The 11,666-nt window shown below is 35.4% G+C and overlaps 1 non-coding gene across 1 annotated transcript; it reads left to right on the forward strand.

Moving 5' to 3' along the window:
• The first annotated feature begins 9,323 nt into the window (after nt 1-9,323).
• Nucleotides 9,324-9,487, forward strand: LOC120366721 (U1 spliceosomal RNA). Its single transcript, XR_005581294.1, has one exon. It is a non-coding gene; the product is annotated as a U1 spliceosomal RNA (small nuclear RNA).
• Nucleotides 9,488-11,666: the final 2,179 nt, after the last annotated feature.

The raw sequence follows: 11,666 nt of genomic DNA on the forward strand, positions 1-11,666 counted from the left end.
TGGTAGTTCTGTTTTAAGTTCTTTAAGAAATCTCCATTTTCCTCAGGGGCTGAACTAATTTATATTCCCCCCAGCAATGTATAAGTGTTCCTTTTTTTCCTGTAACCTTCCCAGCATCTGTTATTTAAAAAATTTTTAGTAATAGCCGTTCTGATTGCAGCTTACCATTTTAAATGTAAACTCATAAAGGTCAGTTAAAAATACATTACTACTTTAAGAATATCTGAAACACCGAAAATTTGCAGTAACTGCTACTGAGGGACAATGACCATTCAATGGTCATAGCATTGTGCAAGCATGTTTTTCAGGGACATCTGAATATACACTCTAACAGTTTTCCCACATAAGGATGTTTTCTTGTTGATACTGAATTTTATTCAAGAACCAGAGCCCAGCATTTATTATTATCAGCATACCTTCTGTATTATTTATGTGAGCTTTTCCTGAATGGATATCTGAATGCTAAATATAAAAAAGGTGATATAAAAACCATAATTGATCTTTGTACATCTGGTGAGACACTATTTTGCATGTCTTCCTCACTAAAAACCAGATTTCTTCTCTTTGGGCCCCTGGTAACCAAAAGAGGCTATGCTAAATATCCTGTGTCTGTGGCCATCTTCTTTCCTGTTTTAAGTTAACTCTATAGAATAAATATATATCTGTAGTTTTTATGCTAACTCGCAGTATTCTTCTCCAAGTGTTCAGTGGATTATACTATAGCGTGACAGCATCCTCCCAATGCAGCTTCTTCATGGTTTGAGTTGAAGCTCAGACTTAAGGCATGTATTGATAATGTGATAAGTTATAGGTAGAGTTTACTGGTGCCTCAGGCTCTTCATTGTTCCCTTATACTTGAATTCTCTGCAGCTCCTTCACCTCTTTATCTACACAATTAATTATACAGAATAGCTTTCTGATTAAGATGGTAATATCAGTTCACAATCCAAAACAATGAAAATTGGGAAGTAAAACTACATTGAAAGAAAACCAAAAAACTGTAAAAGGAGGGTAGATGGAAAAAAAATTTTTAATAAGCAAAAAATTTACTAACAGAAATAATACAATATATTAGCAATATGAGAGAATAGAAAATTATAATTAAAAGATAAATATTAATATGAAATGTTATAATAATACCAGAGCCTAAAGAGTAGAATATGTAAAGCAAAATTAATATTTTTCAATTTAAAAACCAGGTTGAGAAATAACCACAGAAGTAAAAAAAAAAATACATTTTTGTGAAAGAAGAGTTTAAAACATATGAAAGATAGAAGTAGAAATTCCAAAATTTAAATAAAAGAAATCCTGGAGAAATAAAAACAAAAAACGAAGATGTAGAAATAATTGAAGAAACATGAGAGGTATAGTTCATAAAATATAATTCAGAAATAAATGTATAGACATTAAAAATGAACAATGTCTGATTGAAAAAACTTATCAAGTGTCATTAAATAATATTTATGGGAGGCAGTTGATTTGGACTAGGCTTTTTCACTAAGGCTAAAAGGCCAAATCAATATAAAGTTTAATGTCAGTAGCTGAGCTCTAGTTAATTGCAGGAGGCTTTGTACCCAATTAAGCTGTAACTAATTAAGTTGTATTTACTCCACACTTCTGTTTCCTGTAAACGCTGTCAGACAGTGTTATTGATTGGGGTTCTCTGAACTTGCTTTGATTCAGAGAACTGTCCATTTGAGCATTGTTCATGTTTTGTTTTGTTTTCCTTTGCTCAAACTCAGTTAAAATTTAAAGCTCATCTAAGGTATTTTTTCTATTTACTAGTCTCAAAGAGTATTAAGAAAAATACAAATTATTAAATCTTAGTAATATTTACAAATACACAAGACAATGGAAAATGTGTAAAGATCATTCAATTAGAAAGAATATAACTACTACAAATCATTAGACTTATTAACTAAAGCACAACTGAGACATATTTATTTTTAATGTTTTGAAGGAGGAGAAATTTGAAACAAATTTAATTTTCAATGAAGTCATTATTAAAATGTGAGGGCATAATTAAAATATTTTTAGGAATCAAAGATCACAGAAGATTTACCACATAGAATATAAAAGTCATAAGTAAAACTTTTTGAGTGAATTATTCAAATATAAAGAAGAAAATACCTCCAGGTAATAATAGAAGACTTATGGACTTATGTCAGTAAATTTCAGTAAATATCTTGGTAAAATTGGCTATTTAAAAATACATACATACATACATAGGTACATAGAGAAAAGAAAAAAGAGAGTGTCTCCATAACAAATCAGTCTTAATATCTATAAAATATATAAAATATTCACATAGCACCAGTATGAGGTGTCTAATAACATTGACTTTGGTATCAGAAATAGTCACAAAGTACCAGTATTAGTGAGTCCCTAGGATATGGAGATGAAAAGATAATAAAATTTATGGGTTTTGAGGAGGATGACAGAGATCACTTTTTTTATTTTTTAAATGGAGTTTTGCTCTTGTTACCCAGGCTGGAGTGCAATGGCACGATCTCGGCTAACTGAAACCTCTGCCTCCTGGGTTCAAGCAATTCTCCTGCCTCAGCCTCCCGAGTAGCTGGGACCAGAGGCATGTGCCACCACGCCCAGCTAATTTTTGTATTTTTTTAGTAGAGTCGGGGTTTCACCATGTTGACCAGGATGGTCTCGATCTCGTGACCTTGTGATCCACCTGCCTCGGCCTCCCGAAGTGCTATTACAGGTGTGAGCCACCGTGCCCGGTAACATAGATCACTTTTCAGGTATGCTATTTAAAAGAGATGCAAATAAAAGCCAAGAGAATGAAAAATTTGTGTATGGACAAAATAAAGATATAATGAGACAATACTAACCAAGAATTCTGGTGTAGGAATATAGGTACAACAACTTTTAAGAACAAACTTGTCAGGAAAGTAACACAATTCTGAATATGTATTGTACTAAATACTGAGTGTGCCAATGATCCTTCATCTTCAGTGCTGAAGCTCTAATTATCATGTTAGAAATATTAGTAGCTAACAGCTTGCAGGTGGATTCACCTGATTATTGCCCTCAACTGAAGAGCGTTGTCTTGTCTGTATCCACACCCACAACCAATGACTGTCAATGCAGAACAGAAAAGTGTGAATTCCTTGTCTTAATTTGGGTATACTCTGCAGGGCCTATCCTAGCATCAGAGCTCCTTGTGGAATTGGCTGAAGCCTTTGTTATGACCACATCACAGTTACTTGCTCCCTCTGCTTCAGCCCTCTGCTAGTGATAATATAAAAGTAATTACTGAATGCAGATATCCATCTCTGAGTCTCCTTCCTATGGGACTTGAACTGCAACAGTTGGTGCCTGGGTTGCTACCAGGAAGCACATGCTAACATGATACTTTGGAAGTGATCACTTGTGAACCAGCAGGCAATAAAAACTCCATCACTGATGGTAGATGGAACCCTGAGGGCACATGACACATGGTGGCATGCCAACGGTTAAGACATTTAGTTATGGTGAATTAGAATGGTGTACAATAGAAGGTATGCACTAGCTAGGGTAATGCATCAGGAATATGGTTAGTCCAGGGGCAATAATAGCCACAAGGAAACAGCCTGGGTGCCACAAATGGCAGCACCCTGGGCAGAATGGGGTGGGTCTCCAGTGAAGCCCCACCTTCAAGCTGGGGAGAGCCTGAAGACTGTGGGCTGTGCTGTGTGTCCCATGGACTAGAGTGGGAACTTGCGGTGCCTTTTCTGGGCCTACCTGTGGCTGCTCATGGACCAATTGGTGCCCTCTTCCTCCCCTCTGAGGCCCATAAAAGTCCCAGACTCAGCCAGACTTGAGGACATGATGGGCAACCAGCTGCAGAAAGGAGTTGTCCACCCCAGGGTTTTCTCTCTGCTGAGAGCTGAGGAAATGATGGAACAACCAGCTACAGAGAGGAACTGCCCTCCCTGCAGAGATCTGGACACTCCTTGGGATGGCCAGTCCAGCAGAAAGGAGCTATCCTCTCTGCTGAGAGCTGAGATGTTGGATGACCAGCTTCAGAGAGGAACTACCCTCTCTGCTGAGAGTTCAACACTCGTTTGGATGATCTGCCTAGCAGAGAGGAGCTACCTGTTCTGCTGAGAGCTGAACACTCATTGGGATACCCCGGAGCTGCCCACTGAGGGTCTCCTCTGAGCTGTTCCTTTGCTCAATAAAGCTCCTCTTCTTGTTCACCTTCCACTTGTCCGTGTACCTCATTCTTCCTGGATGCAGGACAAGAACAAGGGACCCGCTGAATGGCAGGACTAAAAGAGCTATAACACAAACAGGGCTGAAACATACCCCTTGACTGCCAGGTTGTGGGTGACAAGCAAAAGAGAAGAGACAAGGAGAGAAAATCTGTGGTCCTTCAGGGAGCCCAGACCCATGAGCTACCCAAGCCAGGGCTGTGTGACCCTCTTTAGGGCTCTGCAGTTCCTAGTGTCTCCATGCTTCTGGGTGCCACACAGTGATCCTCAGTATGAGCTGTGGAAGCTGGTTGTAGTATGCCTGGTCAGCCACAGCCTCGCAGGGAGATGGCACCTGTGCCCATGCCTGGAGCTGCCTGCCCTGCTGCAGCTGGTGTGCCTGGCTGTGTGCAGTGGCTGGACCCTGCACTCACTCACATGCCCTTTGATGCTCTGCACCTGTCCTGCCCTTAACAGGAATGGGATCCAGGCCAGTAGTGGGAGCTGAGTGCAGCTTGCCAGGCCAAGTGTTTGGAATGAGCCCAACAGGCCAGAGTAAAACTTGGGCAAAGGCTCTATTGGCCACAGAGGCAACACCCTAAGGATCCTGTAACACATCAAAGGTAAAGGATAATTAATCACAATAAGGTATAAATGTGAAAGATAGAGTGAGAAATACTGCTCAAGGAAAATCTACTTTTTTTCTTTATGAAAAGATATTTCTTTTCCCATGCTTAGTTTTATCCAAGGTACAAGGCTGATAAAAATGTCCTTAAAAAGAAGTGTTTCAACGGTTGGTGTGAGTTACTTCTGTTTGGTGATTCAAGATCTGAGTCAAAAAAGGAAAATCTGATAGTAACAGTTGATCTTACCTTGCACAATACATGTCACCAGCATCTGTGTTCATCTTGTTAGGGACTCTGGGGACCAAGTTAAGTTATGCAGAAAATTGATGCATCTAATTCTCCTCTAAGCTGCCACTTCACATCTGATAAGAATTTGTACTTTAAGAAAATTATTTTGGAAAGTTAACATAACCTTTTACTCTGTGCAAGTGTATGATTTTGTTATCAATTCATAATGTACCTGATACTGTGGCTGTAAAATTTTACATATTACTCATTGAGGTGATTACTCACAATTTGTGCATATTAAGTTAAATTTTATTTTTATGCAACCATTTGCAGTGAGTTCAAGCAAACATTTATAATTACTTGTCTTTTGTAGAGATCCAAGTGTCACTCTTTGCCAGCTGTTAACTTCAGTCCAGACTAATATAATTATTTTTGTTAATTACTTCTGGTTCTTCAGGAATAATTGAGATTATTGCCTCCTTACTTCACCCCAGAATTAAATTGATGGATTCTTCTTATGTGAGAACTTGTGATCTTTCAGTCCATCTACTCACAATATGTTCCAGAACTAATTAAATGTATATTTTTTCAGCCTTCCTTAACTATAGAGAAACATAATGATCAAAATGCTCCAAATCACAATTAAATCAAAGATATTCAAATATGTTACTTACACTGAGGTCATTAGTTTTAAATATTTCTGTTTTTGTGTGTCTGTGGAGAAAGTTTCTCTCTAAGACACATGTGCACATTGATTTGTGAATTGCACCGATAGTGATACACAGCTCTAAGATCCTGAAGTTTTGTCGGGGTCTCTCAGTGTCAGTACACATGTTGTTATGTAAATAACTACAGTTTCAGTTTATATTTCAAATACTCTCTCCAGTCAGTAAGTGTATAATCATCATTTAACCATAGCTTTATTATGATTTTTCCCTCATTATTCTTGGAATTTTATACAGAAGTATTTAATAACATTGGCTTTGATATCAGACATAACTGAGTTTTCTTGTCTCTCCCACTTATTTGATCTATTTCTGTGGACTAGTTGTTTAATATTGAATCCCCTGATTTTTCATTTGCATAATTGGGATAGTGTCTAATATCTTTTCTAACTGATCAAAAAGGATAATCAGTATAACTTGGTAATCTAAACATCAAAAGCATCCAAGAAAATATAATAATTCAAAAGCAGTTATGATTAGCTTTTATAGAAAATAAAACACTATAAAAATTGAAAGATTGCTGAGCGTGGAGCCTCACTCCTGTAATTCCAGCACTTTGGGAGGCCGAGGTGGGCGGACCACTTGAGGTAAGGAGTTCAAGACCAGCCTGGCCAACATGGTGAGACCTCGTCTATACTGAAAATACAAAAATTAGTTGGGTGTGGTGGCATGTGCCTGTAATCTCAGCTACTCAGGAAGCTGAGTCAGAAGAATTGCTTGAACCTGGGAGGCGGAGGTTGCAGTAAGCCAAGATCGCACCACTGCACTCCAGCCTAGGAGAAAGAGTGAGACTGCATCTCAAAAAAAAAAAAAAAAATGGAAAGAGAAATTGCTTTATTATTACACAATGCTTAGAAATGGTATTATCCACAGGATTTTCAGGTTGTTGAGGTCATGGTGACACAATCTATGTTATATATAAAAAGATGTTGCAGATCGTAAGAGATAATCATTTTAATGTAACAGAGTTCTCGCTGAAAGTATGAGATGGGAGTTTTGTTCAACAATTTTTACTTTCCTTAGTAATAATGCTCTTAAATATTGAATGGTGTGTCTGTGTGTGTGTGTGTGTGTGTGTGTGTGTGTGTATGATGTTTTGTAGTTATTACCAGTAAGTATCAGAAGGATCGGGAAATTAAGCTAAAAAAAACGAGGAGTACACTAATTGATTTTTGTTGGCTTGAAAAAGGAAGCTGTATAATCTCTAAACAAGCTTAATTTCAGTTGCCGTATTTACTCCAAGAAAACCCATGGAAATGATTCATATACAATGGCTTATTGATTTTCAGACTATCACTATCATTACTGAAGTAGATATGAGAGACCAGTTTGTTATATATTGTGAAAAGCTTACTTGGAAAATATGGGTGCTTGTTAAATGGAAATGGTATGTCATCTTCATTATGACATAGCTCAAAATAGTTCAATTATTTTCAAGTTACCTTCTAAATATAATGCAATGTCATTTTGGAAATTGTAAAATTTTAGATTTGTGGAATTCTATAAATGAATTCTCAATTTCATAAGGCTAATCTAAATGTCTAATAGTAGCTATGATCAATTTGTGGAATAATAAGAAATGAGGCTATCCTGCTGTTAGTAAGAATTATTATAAAGCTATAGCAATTACAACAGTGTGTCATTGGCACAAGGACTGAAACACTGGTTCAATACAACAAAAAGCCTGGAATCAGCTCCACAGTGATACTGAAACTCAATATCATAGAAGTCACACAGAAATTATTGGGAAAAAATGATGGACACTTCAAACAATAATGGTGGTCAAATTAATTGTACATTTCAGGGAAGAGTGGAACTTTACCTTCTGCTACGAACAAAATATATTCTGAAAGTGTTAATGACTTAAATGAGAAAAAACTTAACTCTAAAATCATTAAAAGGCACACAAGAGTGGAAATCAGAAATTTGGGAGTAAAGTTTTAACTCAGCAGTATGTAAATGTAAAATATTATCTAATCAATTCACTAAGCCTCATTTCCTCAATGGCAAAATACGTTTACTTCATATCTCTAGGATTTGAATAAACTAAGAAATCTATAAATATATGTATGATTTAAAATTAATAACTTTATTAGCCAGTGATCTATTAATGGAATAGAAGAGAATGCTTATATTTTGTGGCCTTGGTCCATAAATTTACATGTGCAGAAGTATTATGACATTTGTTACAGATGGTAAGTAGATGTGCTCATAGATTGAGGGATAGAGTTTCCCCCTACCACACTTCAATAGGGTATTCAGGTCTTAAGGTACCATGGGGGAAAATGTGGATAGCCACTTCTGCTGTCCCAGTCAGTGAACAATGTCAAATCTTTTTATAGATTTTTTCCATGCTTCTTCCATGACTAACAGGGACCTTATTATTATAATAACGCTTATAAATTATTCAGCCATAGTATCTTGTTTTATAGACAAATGAATTTCTAGTAAAAATAAATAGCACTAACCTGGGAAAAATGGCAAAACCCCATCAATACAAAAATGCAAAAATTGGCCAGGCATAGTGACATGTTTTTGTAGTCCCAGCCACAGGTGCCACAGGTAAGAGGACCACTTGAGCCCTGGAGATGGAGGCTGCAAGGAGCTGTGATGGCAACACTGCACTCCAGCCTGGGCAACACAGCCAAACCATCTCAAAAATATTAATAAAAATAAATAGCAAAAAATGAAGCAACTGATATAATAACTAGTTGGTCGTTGGACCAGCTATGTTGCATGTGATTAATAGTAACACATTACTATTAATATTCATAGTAACCTTGTAAGTTAGAATGCCATGTATGTACCTATGCAACAATCCTGCATGATCTGCACATGTACCCCAGAATCTAAAGTACAATAAAAAACAAACAAAAAGAACCCCACAGTTTGTAGCTTAATAAACTAAAACAACATAAAAGGTTCAGTATATAACTACATAGCTACCCAAATAAAATGTGGCACAGTGAAGTTCAACTACAAATTTATGTGTTCCAAATATCATGCTTCAAAGTCTAATCTCTTTCCCATTCACTATAAAGAAAGAGCACATTTCCTGTGATATAATTTACACCATTATTATTCTGATCCAATGACTTCTCAGCTATAAACTAGTATCAGATGCTGCAATAATGCAATAAAGTCTACACATGTCATGTCATGTTTACCTCAAAAGCCATCAACTGCTTTTCCTAAACAGGATTAAGAAATGCTCAATAAAATGTATTAGTCTAACATAAATGTGAACTACATGGTCTATTATGTTATTATTTATTTGTAATTTTTATGACTACATAACACTTATAGATATTGATGTGGTTCTTCAGAAAGATGTAACACTTTCATGGAACAGGCAACCTGGTTTAAACTGGTTTAACTGAAATGAGAAATAGAAAACTATAGACCAATTAGTGTTTATTGAGTGTATTTTTTTAGCATAACACTAAGATTGGTGATGAAATATATAAATATTTGTTTAATGTGTACCATGATGTGTCTTCAATTTCTATTGTCAATGTCCCTATGATCTGTTCATAAAAATTAATTTCTATATACTTACCTGGGAGGGGAGACACCATGATCACAAAGGTGGTTTTCCCAGGGCGAGGCTTATCCATTGCACTCCGGATGTGCCGACTCCTGTGATTTCCCTAAATGTGGGAAACTCGACTGCATAATTTGTGGTAGTGGGGGACTGCATTCGCACTTTCCCCTGGTAAAATTAAAAAAAAAAAAAAAAAGAAAGAAAAAAAAATTCTAATGCAAGAGAATGGATAATATGTATATCCTCTGCATTGATTTTTGCTTGAGCTATTATGTTTACAATAGAGTGATTTGCTTCCTGCCCACAAACACCTGCTTTCTCCAGTCATCTACATTTTGTTCAGTTTGAATACATTTTTATCAGTTGCTCTGTTGGCCTAAAGTCTTGTACTAGATTTGAGTATGTCTGGCCTTATCTTTCACGGCCTGTCTAAAATGTCATGACCTTAGAGAATTCTTTCATGTCTATATTTTCTAAGTTAGCATCTCATCTGTAGCCAATTTATATTGTATTACCTGCTGTAAAGTAGATATTCAAATATTAATTATTATATAATATATAATTTATATATCTATATGTAATACACAATTTGTATAGTATAAAATTATATATGTGTACATATATATATATATATATATATATATATATATATATATCTTTAACTTTGAAGACAAACACGAAAATTTACAAGGATTTCCAAGGCATTCTATACCCAGATTCACAAATCATTTATATTTTTCCCCTTTGCCTTAATATCTCTGTATAAATGCACAGAGGCACCTTATTTTTTCTGAAACTGTTTTTAAGTAGTTTTGAAATATTTTACCCTTTTCTCATAAATAATTGGTTTTCCTGAGGAAATAAAAATGACCTCTTATATAATCACAGTATAGTTATGAAAATTAAGAAATTTAAAAATTAATAAAATACTATTCTAATGGTGTGATGTAGCTGGATGATTATTACATGTTTAGAAATCTTGTAAGCCCTTTCTTAAAATGTTACTTGCTTGATATCAGTTGTGGTGGGAACATTTACAGGATGAAAACTGACAAACACTAACATTTAGTGCTTCTGTTTGTACGAAGTGGCTCAGACCTGTAGTCCCAGTACTTTTGGAGGCAGAAACAGAAAGATCACTTGAGCCCAAGAGTTTGAGGCTGCAGTGAGCTGTGATAGCACAACTGCACCCCAGGCTGTGTCACAGAGCAAGACTCTGTCTCTAGTTTTTTTGTTGTTGTTTTGTTTTGTTTTGTTTTTTGTTTTTTTTAATTGGGGCTTCAATTTTGAAGTGCCCATTTAAGAACACTCTTCTAATATTATCTAACTCAGTGCCCGTATTCAAATTCTGTCGAGTTTCCCAATATTGTCTTTTAGCTATTTATTTTTCTTCATCCAAGTTCAATTTGAGATAACATATTGCCTTCAGTGCCATACATTTTTACTCTGGTTTAATCTGGATCATTTTCTCAACATTTCTTTACGTTCCTTGACCTTGGCATTTTGAGAAGTATAATTTCTTTGATCTGTGTGTTTGTATTTTGTAGAATGTAATTCTACATTTCCTTCCCTAGCCATAGAATCAACCATTTCTGTAAATAACCCTGATAGGTTTTGGAGCATGGAATTTATAAATCAAGATCTGAGATCTGAGTATGCTCATTGCTAATGGTGTCATTGTTCTGGGGCTCTCTCAACGGATACTCACAAGAAATGTAAAATTATATATATATATATATATATATATATATATATATATATATAGATCTACATATATATTTATGTATTTCTCTATGTATATATCTATATGTGATTTAAAATTTTAGCACATGCTAATCTCTCCAACTGTAGTTTAACAGCACAGGGAATATTCTAGTCTCTCTTTCTGTGTATATACTTCCCTTTCCTAACAATGAGAAATATGGCTCCCATTATGTTCTACATATTGATTTTGTTCTATTGGATTATTTTTAGGCTAAAACACAGAAAATGTAATTTAAAAATAGGTAACCCACACAACTGTGAAAAGCACATCTACTAACTGGAGTATGATAATTTTAAGCAAAACAATTTATGTACAGTTCAGAGTAATACAAAAATATAAAATTGGGTAAGTTTTGTCAAATTTATGAAATTATTTATCATCCAAGAAAGACTCCTCCATGTCTCTACTAATGATAATCTCCAGTAGACAATCACTCTTTTGTTTTTTTTTCTCATGATACATTACTTTTGATTATTCTAACAAACCATAAAATTAGAAAAATACAATATGTACATTTTGTGCTCAGCTTCATTTTCTCAGCATAATGTGTGCTAGATTCATGCACACAGTTGTATGTATGTATAC

Source organism: Saimiri boliviensis, chromosome X, assembly GCF_048565385.1.
Source record: "Saimiri boliviensis isolate mSaiBol1 chromosome X, mSaiBol1.pri, whole genome shotgun sequence".
In the NCBI taxonomy this organism is placed as follows: domain Eukaryota; kingdom Metazoa; phylum Chordata; class Mammalia; order Primates; family Cebidae; genus Saimiri; species Saimiri boliviensis.